The sequence below is a fragment of the Lissotriton vulgaris genome, chromosome 6 (assembly GCF_964263255.1).
Source record: "Lissotriton vulgaris chromosome 6, aLisVul1.2, whole genome shotgun sequence".
Lineage (NCBI taxonomy): Eukaryota > Metazoa > Chordata > Amphibia > Caudata > Salamandridae > Lissotriton > Lissotriton vulgaris.
The window spans coordinates 31,308,186-31,317,631 of record NC_141694.1 but is presented as its reverse complement, the minus strand read 5'-3'; positions in this window follow the sequence as shown (position 1 = coordinate 31,317,631).

Here is a 9,446-nt window from a genome sequence, read left to right as displayed (position 1 = left end):
GTGCTGCCTCTAGTGTTTATGGTTTTGTCCGCCTGTGTAGGTCAGCAGTAGCACTCTTGCTGCTGGTGACCTGTGCCTTGGTTCATACCTGTGCTTCTGCTTGTGTCAGTTCTGGTGCTGTTGGTGCCTCTGGTGGGGATGGTGGTGTCCGTCTGTGTAGGTCAGCAGTAGCACTCTTGCTGCAGGTGGCTTGTGCCTTGGTTCAGACTTGTGCTTGTGTCGGTTCTGGTGCTGTTGTTGCCTCTGGTGGGGATGGTGGTGTCCGTCTGTGTAGGTCAGCAGTAACACTCTTGCTGCAGGTGGCTTGTGCCTTGGTTCAGACTTGTGCTTGTGTCGGTTCTGGTGCTGTTGTTGCCTCTGGTGGGGATGGTGGTGTCCGTCTGTGCAGGTCAGCAGTAAGACAGCTGCTGCTGGTGACTTGTGCCCTGGTCCAGACCTGTGCTTGTGTTGGCTCTGCTTCTGGTGCTGTTGTTGCCTCTGGTGGGGATGGTGGTGTCCGTCTGTGCAGGTCAGCAGTAAGACAGCTGCTGCTGGTGACTTGTGCCCTGGTCCAGACCTGTGCTTGTGTTCGTGTTGGTTCTGGTGCTGTTGTCGCCTCTGGTGGGGATGGTGGTGTCCGTCTGTGCAGGTCAGCAGTAAGACAGCTGCTGCTGGTGACTTGTGCCCTGGTCCAGACCTGTGCTTGTGTTGGTGTTGGTTCAGGTGCTGTTGTTGCCTTGGTGGTGGTGTCTCTCCATGTAAGTCAGCAGTAAGACAGCTGCTGCTGGTGATCTGTTTTCCCTGTCTTACCTCTGTCTGCACATGATAGCTTCTCTCTCTTGCATGGCCGGCTCCACATATGACTAAATGCTGACATTTTGAGATCATGGAAAGTACAGGCCGGTCGCAGCAACACTTGAAAGCAAGTGGAAGGAGACAGTTAATTATTAGCTCAAAGAGCCCTCAGACCCAGGCTGCATTGATGACACCGCACTTAACCTGTCACCCATCCTAGAGCTCTTCCTTCTGTGTACACCATCAGCATGGCACAGCGGGACTGGTGCAGTGTGGCACAGACTGGCACAGCATGGCATAACAGGACTGGTGCAGTGTGGCACAGACTGGCACAGCATGGCATAGCAGGACTGGTGCAGTGTGGCACAGACTGGCACAGCATGGCATAGCAGGACTGGTGCAGTGTGGCACAGACTGGCACAGCATGGCACAGCAGGACTGGTGCAGTGTGGCACAGATAGGCACAGCATGGCATAACAGGACTGGTGCAGTGTGGCACAGACTGGCACAGCATGGCATAGCAGGACTGGTGCAGTGTGGTACAGACTGACACAGCATGGCACAGTGGGACTCGTGCAGTGTGGCACAGACTGGCACAGCATGGCATAGCAGGACTGGTGCAGTGTGGCACAGACTGGCACAGCATGGCATAACAGGACTGGTGCAGTGTGGTACAGACTGACACAGCATGGCACAGCGGGACTCGTGCAGTGTGGCACAGACTGGCACAGCATGGCATAGCAGGACTGGTGCAGTGTGGCACATACTGGCACAGCATGGCATAACAGGACTGGTGCAGTGTGGCACAGACTGGCACAGCGTGGCATAGCAGGACTGGTGCAGTGTGGCACAGACTGGCACAGCATGGCATAACAGGACTGGTGCAGTGTGGCACAGACTGGCACAGCATGGCATAGCAGGACTGGTGCAGTGTGGCACAGACTGACACAGCATGGCACAGCGGGACTCGTGCAGTGTGGCACAGACTGGCACAGCATGGCATAGTTCAGCAGTATCCCTGCAGCACAGTGTGATATAGGCCAGCATGGCACAGCAGGGCCTCTGCAGCGCGGCATGGTATAGCAAGGCGTGGTGCAGAAGGGTTCCCACCATGTAGCCTAGCATGAAGCAGCATGGCACAGAAGTGCCCCTGCAGCCAAGCCTGGTGTAACACAGCAGAACTCCTGCACTGTGGCTTGGCATAGCAGGAGTCCTCCAGTGTAGCACAGCATGGTGTAAGATGGGCTTGGTGCATGAGGAACCCTGTGTTGAGGTGTAGGGACACTGGCGGTCACTGGTGGGGTTTGAGCTGCAGGGTCCCTGAGGCTGCGCTCCCTCCAGAGCTGTGCTCATCGTGCCGTTATTGGCCACACACCACCCACACAACAACAGAGCATGCATGAATAAATAAATACGCAACACAAGTTTTGTTTGGGAAAATATTACTGCAGGTTATTCCATACAAAAGAATGCAATATGGTAGGTTATCTTACAGGCGATCGAAGGGCAGGCAGCTGTAGCCAACCTAGGCTGCTTTGACTGCCGGATGAGACAGCACTGTGGAGAACCTAATCAGTGCTACACCATATGGGGTGATCCTCTTACCAGATCACGTGACACATTGGTCCCTTATTACTCACACCCCTTTCAGGACAGAGCATAGCAAGGCAAGCCTCCGGTTGTTCCGGCTCACAACCGCCCGAAAGACTAACGGGGAACCAATGTAATTCTTACAGGAACCTCCAATTAGGCTCCTGGTATTTGGCTCTGGCCCCTCTATTGTGCTGCGCCAAGATACCCTTCTGTACACCGCTGCTTCCAGATCGCCCTGTAACTCTACCTGCAACGACAAAAGAAAACATGACAATATTCTATGTACTGCGCGTGCCAGCCCCACGCCGGGTAAGTGGTTGGGTGGAAGATGGTGTGTTAGCGCAAACAGGACGCCATGATGACAGGGGGAGGCATAAATACCCTCCCCATCTCCTCAGCGCGCATAAGACAAAGGGGACTCCTCCCCGAGTCCCAGCATTAGAGGGGGTGGGTTTGTGCCCAAATGGCACTAAATGGTTGCCCATTTTGGGTGCCCACATGCGTGGGCCGCGGGCAGCCGCAGTTCAGCTCCTCAGAGTCTAGACCCTCTGTCTTCAACACTTCTCTTAACAGAGGACTTTTACTCACTGAATTTAAAGACGCCTCTTGTCAGAAAGACAGGCAGGCTGGGAAAGTGCACGTGGGCTGTCAGCCCCATGACAGCAGCACAGAGACTGTGTCAGTCTCAGGCATTGATGACCAACAACAGGGATCTGACGTCAACAGGGTCAGCGCTCTGATAGGCAGATGCATCAGCTGCTTTTGACAGCAGTGACCATGGATCATTACTGCACACACTAGAAAAACTGATTGAGAGAGAATGTCTTCTTGGAGATCACTGGCAGATGGTGTATTTGTAACCCTCCCTCGCATGCTACTTACACAGATTGAGGCCATCTTAAGGGTTTGGCAATGACGTCACACTTGTGGCACCTCTTGCTGCCATAGGCACTTCCATGGCCTTCTGCTCTACACTTCGGCTGATGATACACAGATCTGGTCACCAGCAGTCTCCCGGAAGTGCATGCTGGTGGTCAGAGAGAACAGATGGGCGGGGCTTTGGCTTGACCCTGAGAGAAGAATACTCGTCTTCTGATTCAGCTCTGAGAGGGCCAGGAAGAAATGTAGCATTGACAATGGTAAATTTATATTTTGCATAACACTCCCACAAGAAAACAATGTGAGTCATCCTTTTTAGGTCGAGCCTAGCTATTTGCGTAAGAAATCGCTATGCGAGAGTATAGTAAGGGCAAAAGAAAAGTGTACCAAAGACCTCTGGAATGCGGATTATGGCCAGTGCATGTGAGGCATTCAAGCGCGAAGCTGGCATCTGGCATCAACTTGAAAGCCAGTGCACGCTCGGCCTCACTTCCTGCTCCCCCTCTTACAGCAATTAACTTTCGTTCACACGGCCATCTGCTTTGCTTTTTTTCCTGCCTTTCGTCATGGCTCATGGCGCCTCTCACAACTGCCCCTCCCCCTCGCCCACCACAACCACAGAGCGCCCAGATTTCGACCGAATTAAGAGACATTTCACTTCGTGTTACGATTGTGCTCTTTCACTTGGAGATCTCCTTTTACTTTCAAAACTTAAATGTCGTTAGGATAATGCTCTCCCAACATGAAACCCCTCCTCCACAACTTCATGTTTTTACTGGCCACTCACACTATTTCAAATGCACCATTTGCGCCGCTCCTGCCATCAGTAATACGCATCTTCATGCCCCTCCGCTCACGTTCCTGCAGCATAAAATAATTAGAAACAGCTCACGTCCCTCAGGTCCAAAAACATTCACTTGTCTAACCAGCAATCGCATCATTCAATCTGCTCCTTCTCAACACCTACAGCCGGCAGCAAGTCCTTTAAAACGAAGGCAGATTCAACAGTCCGCTCCGACCAGCCCTTTTCAAAAATTAATTAAAAAGAGTCACTCTATCATAAAAGCTTCTTTGGCGCGCTTCTTTACAGTGTACTAATGCGTCCTGTAGTGTGTGGTTTTTTTATTTAAAATTGGACTCAAATCACAAACGTGCCTTCATGGTATTTCATGCCGCTGAAGTCGATAAGATGGTAGGGTGACCAGGCCTACAGATTTCGACCGGCTGCTGCAGCATTTTCTACTTCTGCCCAGGGAACCAAAAAATAAGGAAATACTTGCGCCTGTCCTGTTTTTTAGATAGGGGTAAGTAAAAAATGTTGGGAGTGTTTTTTAGCCTTGTAGCAAACACACGGGCACTTAGCAGTTGTTTCCAAATTTAAACTAATTTACATGCAAGTTAAACTGATCAAATTAACAGGCATGATTCTGTGTTTGACAAAAGCATTTTACGTCTGTTTTGCCTGCTCACTTATTCTTTCATAAGGAGCACAGCCCGTCTGTGCGCTCTGTTTCAATACAGCTCAGTGCACCACTGCACTTTCCTCTCTTAACATCTAATTTACACATCACTGCGAACCTACCTTTAGATGTCTAACTCTCAATCAGCTCTCTGCCCCCAGCTTCTTCTCAAATCTCACCCTTACTCTCACTCTTACTCAACATCTCCCTCAATCTCTTTCCCTCACTCTCTTTTCCTCCCTCCCCTCCCTACCTCCTCTCCCCCTCTCTCTCCTCTCTCACCCTCCTCTCTATCCTCTCATCCTTCTCTCCTCTCTCCCCTCTCTCTCCTCTCTTCCTCTCCCCACTCTCCACTCTCCTCACTCTCAGCTCACTCTCCCCTCTCCCCTCCCTTCTCACTCTCCTCTCTCTCCCCTCACCTCTTCCCTCTCTCCTCACTCGCCTCTCTCTCCCCACTCTCTCCTCTTCACTCTCCTCACACCCCTCCCTCTCTACCCTCCCCTCTCTACCCTCCCCTCTTCCATCTCTCCTTACTCTACCCTTTCTCCTCACTCCCCCTCCCTCTCTCCAATCCCTCTATCCTCCCTCACTCCTCTCTCTTCCCTCTCTCCCCTCCATCTCCCCTCATTTCACTCTCCCCTCTCCTCACTCTCTCCTCTCAGCTCACTCTCCCCTCCCTTCTCATTCTCCCCTCTCTCCCCTCACCTCTTCCCTCTCACCCTCACTCACCCTCACCCCCCACACACCCTCACTCACCCTCACAACCTCACACCCTCACACACCCTCACCCTCACACACCCTCACCCTCACCCCGTCACCCTCACACACCTCACACAACCTCACTCACCCTCACAGCCTTGCCCACCCTCACTCACCCTCACTCACCCTCACAAACTCACACCCTCACAACCCTAACCCCCTCACTCACCCTCACCCCCACACACCCTCACCCTCACACAGCACATCACTCACGAACACCACCACATCACATCACTCAGGGGCACCACTCAGAGGCACCACCACATCACTCAGTGACACCACCACATCACTCAGGGACACCACCACATCACTCAGGGACACCACCACATCACTCAGAAACACCACCACATCACTCAGGGACACCATCACATCACTCAGGGGCACCACTCAGGGGCACCACCACATCACTCAGGGGCACCACCACATCACTCAGGGACACCACCACATCACTCGGGGACACCACCACATCACTCGGGGACCCCACCACATCACTTGGGGACACCACCACATCACTCGGGAACACCACCACATCACTCAGGAACACCACCACATCACTCAGGGACAACACCACATCACTCAGGGACACCACCACATCCCTCGGGGACACCACCATATCACTCGGGGACACCACCACATCACTCAAGAACACCACTACATCACTCAGGGACACCACCACATCACTCAGGGACACCACCACATCACTCAGGGGCATCACCACATCACTCAGGGACACCACCACATCACTCAGGGACACCACCACACCACCACATCACTCAGGAACACCACCACATCACTCGGGGACACCACCACATCACTCGGTGACAACCCCACATCACTCAGGGACACCAGGACACCACATCACTCGGGGACACCACCACATCACTCGGGGACACCACCACATCACTCGGGGACACCACCACATCACTTGGGGACACCACCACATCACTCTAATACACCACCACATCACTCTAATACACCACCACATCACTCAGCCCAACCACATCATCACTCAGCACCACAACAGCACTGTGAAGAACCGGGATTTAAACCTAGCGGCGCCAGGGGCACGCCCAAAGTCTTCGGATTCACCTGTCTTGGCAAACAGAGACACGGGATACTTCTTGGTGACGTCAAAGATCAAATTTATTAGCTGCAGCCAGTAACAGAGGTCCTAGAAGTACAACACAGTGTATATTCTCAGGAGACTGCTCAAATTTACAAAGCAGGTCGTCCCTTTTTATGCCAAAAATTGTGCTTCAGGCAAACATTCCTTATTTACAGTTGACCAATCCCACAAAACATTGCATGATGACAAACCCACATTTCAGTTGTCCAGCCCACCATAAATTATACGGGAAGGCCCAACATTCTTGCTCGAACAGGCTGAACAAACCCATAATAAAGACCTCAACCTAAACCATAAATAGCCATAAAGAAAGGAGCAGAAACAGATGAGAAGCAAGATAGAAGGGTGTGTGCATGTACCATAAACTCAGCAATGTCCTGCTCTTTGATCTCTATCTTGACCAGCTGCTGAACAAGGAACTGGCCCAACGAGTTTAGCTTCGGGCAATGAAGTCAGTTCACTCAGGTCAAACAGAAGTCAGCACAAACTCAAGCTAAGGTGTATGTGTCCTAAAGACTGTTTGGCCACAGTCATCAGCCTATGTGAGGGCAATCACAAAATGGCTGCTATGCACAAAATGGAACCCAAGGGTTCAGGACGAAATCGTCAAATACACAGTGAATCCATCGGTGTAACATGACGAAAACACTCATGCTTGCTAAACTCACTGTTTACAGTTCGCTGTCACCAAAATCGTAACGGAACCACAACCTTTATGACCCAGGTTCAGAATTCAAGGAAACTCAGACCCTCCTTTTGGCCTTACATAGGCAATAACCTAAACTCACGTCAATCTGAATCCAGGTCTATATTCATCAGATCATCAAGATGTTGCTGTAGCATCATCCTAGTACTTAGTAACTCTCTCTGGACAGGTCTCCTCCAACACGAAGTAGCACAAAGGCTACAAATAGCAGGAGCACACTGCACACAGAGACAGAACAGGAAAAGGCTAGCTTATACCATCCCAATGATCATCAGAATCTTCCATCCCCAAGTGGATAACAATTCCCAAAACCATCCCATCAATGACCAATCTCCATTGTCCACATGGACAGACTCGGAGATCTTATGTAGCTTGGAGATGGCTTGGTACACTGTCGGAGCGTTGTCTGAAATTAAAACGCAGCAGCTCGATTGAATCAATTTACATACCCCTCCTCTATCTGCAAGTATGACATCTAACGCAACTCTGTTCTGAAGAGTCATAAGGCGATCCGACTGGAGCTTAGCAGTCAAGTTACTAAGGGCACCAGCAGTTTCAACTATGGTGGACTCAACCACTCTCGTCAATTGCCGTATGTTCCTGCTGTTAACCATAGGTCCCCAAAACGGCAGAAAACCCTTCAGAAAATCTCCCAATTCTTGTCCTGCGGTATCTTCCTTACTGAAGACACCTCTAACAACTCTTATCTTGTGGTAATCTGCCGCAGCTGTATACGTAGGAGGCAACAGGAACGAGACAAAACATGTGCCCGAGAAATCAGGGGGCAACCATGTATATGCTCTATCGTAACAGATGAAATAGGTACCCTTAGCTGCTAGAAACGCTGGAGAAGACTGGGACGCAAAAACATACGTCTCAGTGCAAACACTCTTCCCTAACTGAGCTCTCGGATTCTTGCCATTATCTTGCAGACAGTAATGACCCTGATGGGGTACAATCCAAACAGAGAGGATCTTTTCGCTCGCTGGTTAACACTCAGACTAACTCCATATCCAGTTACGTTCCATCCGATGTATGCTAGTGTCTCATCTCTCGGGATAGTCTCATAGGAACTAATTCCCCTAATCATGTTGACTATACCTTTGACTAGAGCACTTGTCTTCGGACTATCTTTCACGGAACGTAGGGGATAGACTTCACGAGCATAGATGAACATCTTTCTGTATGCCCATACGGAACCATTGTAACTAAAAGGCAAAACCAGGTAGGGAATACCTTTATCGGTAGTATGGGGCATAAGGCCACACACCCAACAATTAGTCATGTTTATTACTAGCTGGTGTTGGTGCAGAAGCTGAACAAAGGAATTATTGGCGAATTCTAATCTCCTAATAGATTCATGTTCGGGCAGAAGGTGAAAAGAATGCGAAGAAACAGTGGAAGAAGGAATGGGTTGTATAGTGGGTACGAACGTCACTTGAAAAGAGAATATAATATATCCCATCAGAAACATCATTAAACTAAGTAGCATAAAAAGAAGCAATATTAAGAAACATTGAAACATTTCTTACTCATAACTGTACATATTTTGCTCTTGAAGCTTATTCTTTCAACAGGTCTCTCCATCTCGAAAAACTCCATCCTCTAATCGTGCTGCTCGCGGCGGTAGGGTGTTCCGTGCTAAGGAATGCGTCTGTCAGTCTAGGGAAATGCCTCCAGACCAACCAGAACCGTCGACCTAACGTCTTCGGCTTGCACTCCAAAAACTTGACACCGCGACCCTACAGCTGAACCCGCACGGTGGTTCGAAAAACGAAAATCAAAATAGTTCCTCGGAGGAGAGCTTAACCTTAAAAGTCAGAAAAGAAAGAATTTATTTTATTAGTCCAGCGACTCTCGGTCGCAAATTTTAACGCTCTTTGCCAGGCAATGTCTGTTCACGGAACAAGAGCTCAGGTTCAGAAGTGTCCAAACGAACTGACGGAGGCACAGCTTCTCGCAGAAGGTTGTCGCTTTCTCGATCAGAGTTCGTTCCAATCAAACGTGCATCGCTAAAAGGCAGAAAACGAGGCACGGTGTCACTTTCAGAGTCTGCAATACCATTCTGGAGCCAATGGTCGTACGCAGAGGCAAAGGGGCTCTCTTACAATGTACGCCATGGATCCAGTTCCTTTTACCGTGCACTCAC